This window comes from Cimex lectularius, unplaced genomic scaffold (assembly GCF_000648675.2).
Source record: "Cimex lectularius strain Harlan isolate CLEC.00 unplaced genomic scaffold, Clec_2.1 scaffold23, whole genome shotgun sequence".
Taxonomy (NCBI): domain Eukaryota; kingdom Metazoa; phylum Arthropoda; class Insecta; order Hemiptera; family Cimicidae; genus Cimex; species Cimex lectularius.
The window spans coordinates 2,663,838-2,670,982 of record NW_019392690.1 but is presented as its reverse complement, the minus strand read 5'-3'; the positions used below and the strand labels follow the sequence as shown (position 1 = coordinate 2,670,982).

At 37.5% G+C, this 7,145-nt stretch overlaps 1 non-coding gene across 1 annotated transcript; it reads right to left on the bottom strand.

The window, feature by feature from the left end:
• Positions 1–5,834: 5,834 nt before the first annotated feature.
• On the bottom strand, positions 5,835–5,907 carry Trnay-aua. Its single transcript has one exon. It is a non-coding gene; the product is annotated as a tRNA-Tyr (tRNA).
• Between the last annotated feature and the right edge of the window lie 1,238 nt (positions 5,908–7,145).

The following is a 7,145-nucleotide window of genomic DNA, read 5'->3' as shown; positions in this document are numbered from 1 at the left end:
TTACAGATACAGACGACTATCGACTGCTCATTATGAGAGGAGGCGACAGATACATTGAAATAAAAGTGCACATCCCATCAGTTGTTAGTAAATGTTGCCAAACTATATTATAAATCTTATTCTAAGTACTATGAACTCTTGAGATGAATTTCAAACAATAGAAGAGATTGAAACCAAATGGCACTTTCAAATAGGAAAGAAGAAAAACTGATGACTTAGATTTATTAAAATTTAATTAATCTTTTTAATTTAAGGCATTGGTTGAAATGAAAAAAGTTAGTGTTACGAGCGGGATTCGAACCCACGACCTTTGGTACGCCACTGCTCTAACCACTTGAGCTAACGTGACTTCGATCCTCTCGGACACCAACTCCCCATCTCAACTTACCTGTCGAATTTTTCCTTCTTTTTCCCATTTTTCAATCGGATACCAACTTTCCACCTCAACCCAACCGAAAAAACTGACTTTTTTTATCTCAACCCATACCTTACATAAATAATTAACAATTAATAAACACTTTAAAATACTTTTTCAACATTAATCTCAATAAACTTCCAAGAGCTTTGGTGGGATTCCAATCCAGAACCGCTCCTTCTGTTTAAGTATTTTATTTTTATTAACAATAATTCATATTTTTTCTTCATGACAACAGTCTTGAAAGAGGTAGTGCTTATATTTTATCAAATTGGAGTTTAATAAATGATTGTTCAAGGAAGTTTACGACGAAAGGATATGGCATGAAAAAGTTTTGATTTTTGGATGTTGTTTTATTCTAACAATTCTCTAATCTGATCGATTCTCGGCGACAAATAAAATGGCCACGGAGAGCTGTTAGTGAAGATAAACTTCGTTTTTCTTATTAAATCCATTACATTTCGTTGTCCGTTTGACCAAATAACTTCTTTCAGTTAATTAATCTTTCTATGTAAGATCGTGATTGAAATGAGAAAGTTAGTGTCAAAAGCGGGATTCGAACCCACGACCTTCGGTACGCCTCTGCTCTAACCACTTGACCTAACGTAACGATCCTCTCGGACACCAACTCCCCATTTCAACCTAGCTTTCGAATTTTCCCTCCTTTTTTGCAATTTTTCAAATATCGTGTAATCAGAATTAAATTCTCGGCGACGTACGAAGAGGCCATGGAGAGCTGTTAGTGATGATAAACTTTGTTTTACTTATTAAATCCATTATATTTCGTGGTCCGATTGACTAAATTACTTCTTTCAATTAATTAATGTTTCTACGTAAAATCTTGATTGAAATGAAAAAGTTATTGTGACAAACGGGATTCGAACCCACGACCTTCGACTCAATACACCGCTGTTCCAACCGCTTGAGCTATTGTGACATCGATCCTACCTTTTAAATTTTCCCTCCTTTTTGCCATTGTTTTTGTTCAATCGGTCCAGGAAATATAATGAATTTATTAAAATTGTTAAAGCGAGTTTAAATACAGAACTTCCTGATAAAGAGTGCAAGAAAAAATGGATACTCTTGGAAGAGAAAATATTTCGCAGGACTTGAATATTTTACAAAACTAACAAGAAAAACTCATTCACTTTGTTTGTTCATAAACAGAAAGCATGACTTCCTTACCCCTTTAGTAAAAAAAGTTATTTTACGAAGTAACCAAGCAGACAAATCAGGATTATTGTTATAGACCATTTTCTTCCGGAGAAGCTGATGAAATTTATTAGTTAGTGATTATTTGGAGATCGTGAGATGCGGTGTGGTGTGACGTAGTTTCTGACAAACATTTTCTTCATCGTGCCAACGTTTCGATCTTTATTGAGATCATCTTCAGGGTCTGGGATTCTGAACACACGTCACACCAGACCGCATCTCACGATCTTCAAATAATCATTAACTAACGGTCACTAAACACCTGACATTTATTAGTGAGAACGAGAATCGCTATGAAAGTATTTGATTTTTATAGTGGGGTTCCATAACAGCTGCAAAGCACTTTGAGAATGTGTTGTCAGAAGCAGTCGTTCCTTTTGTCTCGTTTATTGAATTAGATTATATTTCGGCGTGTGACAATGCAAGGGTTCACATTTCATGCAACATCGCCCGATATTAGAAAAGGGTTACCATACAAGGCGTGAAATGACCGGCATTCTATGGCCGGAGGATCACATTGAGCATCTGCACTTTTGAGTATTCATGAAGGGAAAAAAAATCAATTATTGAAAATTTATATATTTTTCTTCAGATCTAATTTAAATTAATCAAAATATCAATTCTACGTCAAATTCAAGTAGAGTTACTAAGGAAATAAGAACGTCGTTTGTGGTTTTCATTTCATATACAATTTTGTACCAGCATATTTTCTCTACTACTATTCTTTTATTAAATAATCAATTTTCATAGATAAAAAATATAGCAAAAATCTATTTGTATTAGTCACTAGTTAAAGAATAATTGATATTTTGATTTTAAATCACTGGAGGACTCACGCGAATCACTATTTGGCGAAAGTTGGCCCTTGTCTTAAAACGATGGCTTTTTTGCTGTATATTCTGGTTAAGGTTAGTTTCGTGGAGTCGTTAATCTTCATGGTTGGGTTGGGCGGCGGTCGTTTCCGGGTTAAGGCCGTATAACCGCTGCAAGGGTTGCCTTGAATTTATCTTCTGTTGGAATAGGTCAGGCAGAATTGGACTGCAAAAGGAGGTAGTGCGGTCCACGATTAAAATACCATTCCGATCTTTATCTAATAGCCTACAATTGTGTTTAGGGATATAATCCTTAGTTGTTTTCATTACCCTGACTAAATTAAAAATTTTAAAATCTTTTAGTACTGGTAAAAATTATGTTATCAGCTATCATCTAACTACACTCTATCTTTTCCTGTTAAACATTAATAATTTATATTTTATATTTATCATTAATTAAACAGTATATCTGGCTTTTGTGTTAAGGATTTCGATTCGTACACTCGGTTTATTTTGAAAATGAGATATTTACGTTCACAACTGACTTGATACTTGGTATTTTTTAAAAAGGAACAACCGATTTGACTTTGTAATATGCGTGGATTTCATAACTTCTTTCTCTGGACGTCCGCGGTGGAACAAAGCTCAACAAAATGTAGTCAAACATTAGGCAGCATATAAAAACTAGCAAACCTATGTATCACAGGGGCGATGAGAACAACCCCTATAAACGCATTAGAAACCTTGCTAAACCTACCTCCACTAGAAAAATTCATACAAGGAGAGGCTAGGAAAAGCTCATTTAGGCTCCAAAAACAATTAAATTGGAAAGGAACTAAACAATTCGGGCATACAACCATAATCAACAAAATCAGACACCCATTATTAGAAATGGGGACTGACTACATGATCCCGGAAACAGTCTTCACAACTTCTTATAAAATCTCAACAGACTATAATAGAGAGGAAGAACACAGGAGAGCATCAGATACAATGATATGGTACACAGATAGCTCCAAAACAAACGAAGGAACCGGATCAGCCATTTTCTGTACAAGCCGAAAATATGAATTACATGAATGAAATACATGCCATCAATGCTTGTGCCCTGGAAAATTTTAGAAGAGGTTACGCTGACAAAAAAATCCTCATAAGATCAGACAGCCAAGCAGCCATTAAAGCATTAGCATGTAAAACAATCACATCAAAACTAGTCAGTGAATGTATCCAAAATCTGAAAAACCTGGGGAAACAACAACCTGACGATATCTTGGGTGCCAGGGCATTGGGGATTTTGGGTAACGAGAAAGCAGACAGTCTGGCCAGAAGAGGATCTGCAAGACCATACATAGGCCCTGAACCTATCCTTGGAATAATAAAAACAAACATAGAATCCTCCATCGCAGAATGGATCCAAGCAAAACAAAAAGAGAAGTGGATAAACTCTAGCGGTGCTAGACATAGTAAACTTATGATGAAACCACCCTCACCAAAATTGGCAAAAGCATGCTGCAATTGGAGACGGTAAAACTCAGATGAGTGGTGGGACTACTAACCGGTCACTGGTATTTGAGAAAACATGGGCATATACAGCGATGATCCCATCTGCAGATTATGTAATGAGGAGGAGGAAACAGCCACTCATACCATCTTCGAATGCGAAGCAACAGCTCAATGGAGGTGTAACCTAACGTAGGAAAAGACTTAGGGAATAAAATTGACCTGATACTTCTAAGAAGAAGGATTGAGTCAATTGACTGAACTAAGGAACTAGGAAGGTACAATAAGCCAGAAGGCTGCAGTGCCTGAGGAATACAAACACCGCTTCCTAGTACCCTTTCCATCATACCATACCATACCATACCTGGCCGTCCGCTGAAGTTTGTTGGAACTGATGACATCGTCACCCTTTTCGATTCTGTAGGAGAACTCAACCGAAATTCTGCAAATACTATGGTTCCCTAGAAACTATCTCCCAGTATTACCGCAGGATACCAACGCATGGAACATCTGAAGAAAAGTGTACGGAGATGAAGATATTAAAGGGAAAAAGGCGATGAAATGTTTGGGACCATAAGGTTTGGAGACTTAACGCGGCGTTCCGAACCGGCGATTTGAAGAACAATCCGTAGAGATTCGCGTGGCGATGAAAGTTTAACATAAAACTATAAAAAGTGGGATCTTAAGCGGCGGCAAACACTATTGCGCAATACTTTAGGTGTTAAGCGGCCCATAGGCGATCGATATTATTGCACAATATTTTGGGTTGTGCAATTTAATTGATCGTGTGTAGACGAAATTGAAATTTTTTGCAATACATTTCATGATTGACAAAAAGTTGAAAATATATTGTATAACCTGGAAAATATTGCACCGTCTGTTGGCATTATTGCGCAATATCAGTCAGTTAGTGAAGTATCAAAAGTGGAAAATATTGCACAAACTTCAATATCACCTTCAAACTATTCAAGTTCATTACACAAACAAAATTTTGTACAATATTATTGAACGTTAAGGGGCAACCGTCAAATTATTGTGCAATCTATATTGTACAATAATATTGACCGTCTATGAGCCGCTTAAGTAACACGGAGGTGTACATACGTTGGAAGCTGGTGGTGAAGTGACGACGGACAAGAACAAATGAAATTAAACAGAAGGCTGGAAGGGTGGGTTTTTTGAGAAAAAGGAAGGAAGAGGGTTGTGATTGGTGAATTTTTCAGTGAAAAAGGAGTTGTAGATATGTCAGTACAGTGTAAGTCATAAATCGGGCGTTACGCTGACGGTAATGCGCCCGAACACCTGCTACTTCAGGAGCTAGCTACCTTCCCAACTTCTCTTTTACTTCTGGTACTACAGTTGAACTGTCGGGGCGTTTCGGCATTTTATCATCTTCAGTGCTCAGTCGGTGTGATTTCAGTGGAATCAACTGTCTTTTATAAGGCGGTCGGTGGCCGCAAAGGTTTAGGCGTTGACACGGCGCTCATTGCTTTAAGGTAAAAGTCCCCGGTTCGAATGTAGCGGCCCTGCATTCAAACCCGACATACTTACAAATGGGCTTTTTTTTCAAAAACACTGGCACCCTGAGGGTTTATATGACCTCGGTTGTTGCGAACCCTCGTAAAAAAATAATAATGGCCTTGCTTTTAATTTTAACAGCATAACCTGAGTGAGCAAATACGGCAGCTAGCATATTGTTGAAAACTACCAAGGTTTATAATTTCAGACAAATAAGGCTTATTAAAAGCCATTTTAAGGTTAAAAAATTGAAAATTTTATTTTTTCTTTTGGATATTTCTAGTTAACAACAATTCATTCACTACTTTCGTGGTCCGCTTGATCAATTAATACATGACAATTAATTAAGGTTTTTAGTTGAGATGAAAAAAAGTTAATGGCACGAGAGGGATTCGAACCCACGACCTTCGGCTATATACGCCGCTGCTCTACCACCTGAGCTATCGTGACCTCGATCCACTCGGACACTAACTTCCAATCTCAACCCCACCTTTTGAATTTTCCCTCCTTTTTGCCATTTTTCAAATGTCGTGTAATCGGATTGGATTCTCGACGACAAATGAAATGGCCACGGAGAGCTTGAAGACAATGCTATCTATCTGTGACTAATCATGAAATCATAGAGTTGAAAAGAATGATACAATCATTTATTTATTTAAGGAGAACCGTTTGCAATCGTTCTGTCTTTTATTTGTGTGACTGGTACAGAGTGTAAAAAGTGATCAGCAATTTTTTTTTTTTTAGAAGGCTAATTTAATTATTCCATAAGACAAAAAGGCATTGGGCCAGTATTAAATTACCCCTTTCTTTTTATAGATAGAAATGAATTGATATAAACGTTAAAGGAAATAATTTAGGGGCACTCTTTTATTACGACATTCCCATGTATTCGCGCTAGGGGTCGAGTATTTAAATAAAACCACTCCTTTTCCACCATAAAATTTTATTTGCGAAAGTTAATTAACGCCAAGAATGGGAGTTTAAATGAAAACTGATTTGTTTTAATTGAACCGGAATCCCCAATGAAGAGGATATGACAATAACATTTGAATGAGGGCGAGAACAAAAGGGCCAGCGGTTTTCTGCCCTCTCCACCCTTTGTTGGACTCGAGTGGGAATTGTTGGAGACAGGACCTGTGAATGTCCGACATCCTGGAGAGGAGCGCGATTCCAATTTCGGTCAAGGGTTTGATTAGAGCCTGTCATAAACGTCTCGTTCGATTATTGCCCGAGTGATGGGAATAACGTTAAACGTTACGACGAACGGATCCGGACTATTTACGAGGGAAACGAGAAAACGCCGCTAAATACACAGCCGTGCTGAGTAAATAATCGAGATATAAAGCAAGGGTCCTTTATTTGCTATCGGTTTATTCAAAGATTTGGCCAACTTCCGAAGAATACACAAACCGCAATATTTGAAGAAATGTTTGAAGAGCTAATCCTGACTGTCAATATTTGTAACGAATTAGCCATTACAGAAATAATAAATCGCCCCGGGCAGTATTTTCTAGAAATTCTAAAGTCTATTATGTCTATCCAAAACACATGTACAAGACAGAGAAGTGTTTTAACGTTTATATAAAGTATTGGGTGTGATAAAAAAGTCGTGTCACGAGCGGGATTCGAACCCACGGACCTTCGGCTAAATACGCCACTGCTCTACCACTTGACCTATCGTGACTTCG